Below are 6,975 nucleotides of genomic sequence, written 5' to 3'. Positions count from 1 at the left end.
ATTAACCGTGAAATGCATGCAAATGACCGTGAACTGAAGGAAATTGACCGTTAAATGCCTCGAAATGACCGTGAATCAACACGAAATAGTTTGGGATGACCGTGAAATGCATGAAATTGTTTGTGAAGTGGAGGGAATTGATAGTGAAATGCATGGAAATGACCACGAACTGATTGAAATTGATCGCAAAGTGAATGAAATGGATTTTCGACCATCGACCTAATAGAATCTTGGAAAATAACTAGGTTAGTTGGCTAAAGTATCTTCTCCTACCCCAAAATCATATAGGGTACATCAAGTAACTAATTTTGGTTTAGAAGATATTCTTGTTAAATGAATAGAGAAATAAATGAAAAAAAGAGAATTTTTTTTTATATGCTTATATATACATATTTATATAAATATGTATTAGAGAAAATTATAGGTAGAATAAAGTTCTCCATGTAAAAAATAAAAAATAAAAAATAAAAAAATTTGCATAGACTTTTACAGATTGCAGTTATGGCTACTGCTATAATCTGTAGCTATATCTTCGATACATATCGAATACACTTTGATTAATCGAAAATTGCAGGAATTTTTATGCAAAGTTGCTCGACAGTTTTAGACCTTTTTCGATTAATCGAAAGACATTCGATATATCAAAGTACATATCGAAAGACCTTCGATGCATAGTAGAGGACATATTGAAAAAGCATTGGCTGCGGTTATCTTTACGGTTATAATCCATAGCCATAGATACCAGATCTTTTTTTTCCCTATTGTAATCCCCACCGCCTTTGTGGGTCCTTTTATGAGGTATGTGTTATATTCAAACCGTCCATCTATTTGGCGAACTCGTACTAACGCTTGGGAAGAAAAATAAGATAGATTTAGCTATCAAGTGGACCACACTGTAAAAGGCAGTGGAAGATTGAACGTCTACCATTGAAACGCTTTTAGGCCGGTCACAGAAGTTTTGGGTCATTATGAAATTTTTTTGTCCTCCTAATCCGGGTCTTTGTTACCTTATTAATGGATTGGAAGGAAAATAAATGTTATGGTGGGCCCTACAAAAGTTTCACCGTTGAAAATCAATTTTCTATTGCTCCTTGTGGTGTGGTTCAGTTGATCTTCGGATATGAATTTTTTTTTTTTCTTGATAATGCTCCGAAATGATCTCAAAATACGGATGAACGTTGTGGATATAATAAATACGTAACTGTAGGGGCCCACGTAACGTTGATCTCTTTTGAACCGTTCCTACAACTCGGAGTTCGAGGAGCGTCAGCGCTGAGCACCAGCCGATCCGCTTGAAGGAACAAGGACGGGCATTTTCGACCTTTGGCAAGCCATCTGTATAGCTGGGGCGTATTCTCGCAAAGTAAAATGAGGTGGGCTTAGTCTCCTAAATGGGCCATAAATGGGTCGTACAGTCGCAAATTTCTCTAAAAGGAAAAGGGCCCCTGCCACCAGCCCTGTGGCCGATGGTCGGTGCTCTGTGGGCCCCACCTTGATGTATGTGTTTCATCCATTCCGTTCATCCATTTTAACAGATCATTTTAGGCTTGATCCCAAAAAACATAGGGATATGTATCCCAATTGGACCACACCACAGGAAAACAATAGTGAATGGATATCCACCATTAAAATAGATATCCACCATTAAAATACTCCTAAATGCCCACTGTACTGTTTATTTGACATCCAATCTGTTATTAGGTCATACAGACCCAGATGAAAGGAAAAAAACAAAGATCATCTTGATCCAAAACTTTTATGGCCCCAAAAATTTTTAATGGTCCATGTTCATTCAACATTGTTTCCTGTAATGTGGTCTACTTGAGATTTTTATATACATTATTTTTTGTCAATTACCATAAAATGATCTAGAAAAATAAATGAACGGCATTGATGAAACACATACATCATAGAGGGGCCCACAGAGAACCGACCATCAGCCATTGGCTGGTGGCAGGGGAATAGCCAATCCGTTTCCGGTAAAATAGGTTAGTGGATGGGGCCGTGAACATGCGGCCCACTTTTATGTACGTGTTGAATATCACGCCGTCCATCTGTTTTGCCAGTTCATTTGAGGGCATGGTCCCGTAAATGAGTCAGATCCAAATATCAGGTGGAAGACACCATTCGAAAACAGTGCTGATCGGACCCACACCGTTAAAAACTTCCCAAGGCCCACTGAGGAATTACTTAGATATTGCATACTTGGAATACAAGTATTTCAAAATAAATAGCCAAAATCATGGTCCCAGTTTAGATGTATCATTATTGGCTGACCATCGTATTGGTGGACAAATATTGGACGGTTAAAATGAAAAATATCCAATGGTCCTCCTATCGTGCTCCACCAATGGCCCACCTTCACAAATACAGTAATTAAGTTGAGATGTTAATGTGATGCTACCTGTTAGCTTTTGACCGTCCGATCATAGATAACTTCTTACATTGATCGCATCCAGTGGCCTTTTATCCTACAATCTGAATCGCTGATCATATATAGTGCGCCATCTATTCTTCTCTGGAGGAGCACAATGGATCTTTCACTGTGTACTTACAATGTCCTCAGATCATAAACCATTAATCCGTTGGATCTCACTTTGCAAATCAGAGGGTTACATTTATATGACTTCAAATGGTATCACAGCCTTACATCAACACATCCCGCAAATCAGAGCGCTAGATTATCACCTTTTTACATCATCACATCAGATCAACAGATCCCAGATCCACGTGAATCTTGTGACCATTGGGTCAAGGTAAGCAGGCCCATGTAGAGCGGGTCGCGTAGACTTTCATGGCAAATATGTGCAAGAGAAGGATCGATTGGAGGCCAAAGTAATCAGGAACGTTAGTACCTTAAAACAGTTATATCCCGCAAAGCCGAGTAAGCTTTTCACCAATCATTTACTAATTTGGGTAAGAGAAGCTAAGTTTAGCCAACCGGAATTGTAAGATTCCAATGTATTAACGGCCATAAGTTTATTTTATTTTCATTTTTACTATAAATAGTAAGTTTTAATTAGATCTTAACTTTTGATCTTTTGAATTTTAGGAGTCGTGCCCAACAAGAAAAAGGCTTAGAAAAATTAGGTGAATATTGTGGTTAGGCAAAATCAGGCACTTAACTACTTTTGGCCAAAAACCATGAAGTATAATAGGAATTATGACCATCTATAAATAATAAGTTTACTATTTATAGTAAGTCACATTTTTAGAGTGTTTGAGTTAGAGTGTGAATCTGAAACTTCATCTTAAGTTTGAGTTAACTAAATTGTAATTTCATTTTTTTTTTAATCATCAATCAATTTATCTCGAATTATTAAAAATTATTTCTATTTTCTTTCCTAGTGGATTCAAAGAATCTCTCTGAGAAGTCTAAAGAAGCTCCGTAGATTCGGAGTAGTACTTATTCTTGAGGAAGACGATGATTAACCTTATCACGTCCTTCCGCGCATCAATTAGTATCAGATCAATGACTTCCCTCGGACTGATGGCGACTAACGAAACAATGGACCAAATCCTACGGACGGTAATCAAGGGATTCATTATTTATTGGAAAGAATGGAAGCTTTCTATCGGGAGAATCAATTGATCATGCAAGAGCTATATGCAACTTTTAACCGTATTGTGGATGAACTAATTTCGCCTCGAGCCCAAGGCGATGCTCAGCCACCCGTGGTTGCAGTACAAAACAACCTCAGTTTTAGTAGAGCACTTCCATAGGTGAATTATAGGGCTACCCTAGATGAGTCGAGCTCCAGTGACGAGAACATCAATGACAGCTTTTTTCAACTACCAATCTATGAAGGCAATCAATTAGATTGTATTAAAAGAGACTATCAATGTAAGGTTGAACTTCCCAATTTTAATGGCGTATTGTGTATACAAGATTTCCTTAATTGGTTAGCTAAAGTAGAATGATATTTTGATTATATGGATGTACCATAATATAAAAAAGTGAAATTAGTAACATTCAAATTAAAATCTGATGCTTTTGTATGGTAGGAGTAATTATAACTCTCATGTGCTCGACTTAACAGGCACTATTAAAAAAAGGACAAAGCCGACAGATGTGTGGTTGTTTCTGCTATAGCTTTTAGCCGTTGGCGATTTCAATGGCTAAAATCCATAACCTAAACACCATAATCCGTAGCCAAAGGTCCAGTTTTTAATGGTGGATGCTCAATCTCTACTATTTTCCCGTGGTGTGGTCCACTCAAGATTTATATTGAGCTCAATTTTTTCGATCAACCCTAAAATCATATTTTGAAACGGATGGACGGCGTGGATTAAAACATATACATCATGGTAGGGCCCATACAGCCCTACCAGATCCAAAGCGCAAGTGAAGTTATTTATTGTACTGAGACAACAAATGAGTTTTGTGTTTGATGTAAAATGATGGTGACTCATTCATATTAATAGTGGTAACGTTATAGAATTATCCAGACCATTTAAATAATGGGTCTAGTTGGTAATGGTTAATATTTATATTTTTTTTTCTATTAAAAAACTATCTTAATCATTCAGTAAATGATCCCTTAAATGTATGGCTATTAATGTAGTTGTTGTGTTAAATTATGGAAAACTCACAATTTGCAGATTTGAAACTAACGTCTCATTTCAAAAGAGGGATTTCCAAATCCCTATTTCGAACGACGCCCGAGCTTTGCCTGGTTTCTCATTTTCTTCTTCCGCCGGTGGGTGAGCTCCGAATCTTTGAAGGATTTCAGGCATATCTCTCCTGCCGTGGGTGAGCTCCTTTCGAAATCCCTGTTTTTATTCCAAAATCCATTCCATCTGTTATTGCTTTCTCTTTTCTTCTCATTGGGCCATGGTTCCGGTTGGCATTGATTGTAACAATGTCGAGATTTGGCAATGTGGAATGGATGCAACTTGGAGAGGATGAAATGAATTTTTCTTTCGTAGGAATAGATGTGATGTAGCTGTGATTAAGACCAACATGTGGATCTCATGGATTCGCATTCATTCACTAAATTTGATTTGAATATTTTTCTATTATCTTTCGGGTGTGCATTTCATTCACTGTTTCTACTTTTTGCAGCTTGATTTTGCAGTAACAATGGCAGCACTACTCGGTATTCATTTTCCTTTTGGAAGGTGCATCATAAGGATCTTGTCAATGTTAACTAGTCATGATAATATTACAGTTCTACATTTGGCATTGTTGTAAGCCTGTTGGAGTAGACTACAGAGTAGACAGGGTCCAGTTGTATGTCAAACAGTTCCTCTCCTTTGTTTAGATAATGTTTCATACATTCTCCTCACACCACGGAGGCTGAGGGTATGAGGAATCAATACTCTGGCACCTTCACATCACATGTTTAATTTGTGATCAATTTTTATTAAATCTTTGGCTCTTTCATGCTTTGTTTTGTGGTATTTGCTCGTCGGCTTAGGAAGTCTCATATAGAGTTAACAGCTAGTTTACTCTTGGGCAGAAGCAGCAGGTTGCAATCCCCTCTCTGTATTTGGAGAAGATCCCCCTTCTTGACCGGTCTTCTTGTTCCGTTAATCTGGCCTATATTTTCAGTCTTCGGACCTTTTTTTTTTTCAATAAAATTTACCATTACTGATCAAAAAAAAAAAAAAAAAAAAGAAAAAAAAAGAAAAAAAAAGAAAAAAAAAGAAAGAAAGAAAGAAAGAGAGAAGGAGAGTTGGCAATTAGCTCATCTTTTTTTCTTTTTCTTTTTATTTTTCTAAATTTATTTACTGAAACCTTTTGTGACCCATTATAGGGAATATAGTTTAAGGTTGACCAATGAATCAGATGAAACGGTAGTGATAATTGTTAATGCTGAAAAAAAAAGAAGAAGAAGAAGAAGAAAAGAAAACCCCTCGTATTTTATGGTTCTAGCATATAACGACCTAGCCTAAAAAGCCCATTTGTATTTTGAGGCCTTCGTTCAACAATCCGAGTTTCTTATCCTTTTATTGGTTGAGCATATCACTCTCCAGCCTTTGTTCAAGCATCCAAATTTTTTATCTTTTTATTCCTTGAGGCCTTCATTTTTCTATCCTTTTTTGAGGTCTTTGCATCTTTTGCCAATATTTGGACAAGTCATCAGCCAACAAACATTGTTGGTAATTGTGATAACAACCAGTATACATGGTCCTTGATTCTTTGCTACAGCTATATCGCTTGGAATGTCAATTACCATCTATTTGGAATTGAACACTTGTTTTCATTTATCATAGACATGGCTAGTATTATTCACTTAGTGTTTCTTATGAGGCTTTTCTGAGCAGTTTTGTTTGAAGAGGGAGGCTAGGCTATTTGGGTTTCTTAATGAGTGCTTCATGAGTTGATGCTTATCTGCTCTTTTCTTTATTTTATTTCAACTCTGTTTATGGAGCTCCAAGATTGGAGCAACAGAAGTTATCTTCCTTGTTTAGCCTGAAAATCTTCTTCTCGATTCCCAAGGCAAAATTTCATGTTTTGGCCTTAGTGCATTGCCCAAGCAAGTAAAGTTGACAGTCTGTTGCATCCATGAAGGTGCTCCAGCCATTTGTTACTCTGCATGTCTAATTGCCGTTTGTTTCTCTCCATGTGCAGGTTGTTGCACTTCTTCAAGAGGGACGTGGAACTCCAAATTATGTTGCCCCTGAGGTACTCACTCTTTAAATACTGCTCTTCTGATGCAAAATTAGTTCATCTTCTGGACAAGTGAAAGTTCTTTAACTTTTTGTAGCCTTCTATGGCTATTCACAACAGTAGGATTTTGAATCCTACTCTCTCAAATGTGCCAATATGGTACATTTATGCAAAGTCCGATGATGCAGGACTAAGAAAATTGAGGAATTAAGCTCAAGTAGCCTAAAAAGTGTCCAACGCAAGATCATAGGGTTCCCACCATCCGATCGACTCCATACGTGGCCTGAGGACCATAAATGAACCGTACACGTAAAATTTCATCCATTGGATCGCTGTGGAAGTGGCCCAACGGACAGATC

The 6,975-nt window shown here is 37.3% G+C and overlaps 1 long non-coding RNA gene across 1 annotated transcript; it reads left to right on the top strand.

The window, feature by feature from the left end:
- Positions 1-4,656: 4,656 nt before the first annotated feature.
- Positions 4,657-6,449, top strand: LOC131235098 (uncharacterized). The gene is made up of 3 exons (XR_009165934.1): positions 4,657-4,753; positions 5,066-5,099; positions 6,271-6,449. It is a non-coding gene; the product is annotated as an uncharacterized LOC131235098 (long non-coding RNA).
- Positions 6,450-6,975: the final 526 nt, after the last annotated feature.

Source organism: Magnolia sinica, chromosome 19 (genome assembly GCF_029962835.1).
Source record: "Magnolia sinica isolate HGM2019 chromosome 19, MsV1, whole genome shotgun sequence".
NCBI classification, from domain to species: domain Eukaryota; kingdom Viridiplantae; phylum Streptophyta; class Magnoliopsida; order Magnoliales; family Magnoliaceae; genus Magnolia; species Magnolia sinica.
The sequence above is the reverse complement of the archived record's forward strand: the minus strand, read 5'-3'. Positions and strand labels throughout refer to the sequence as shown.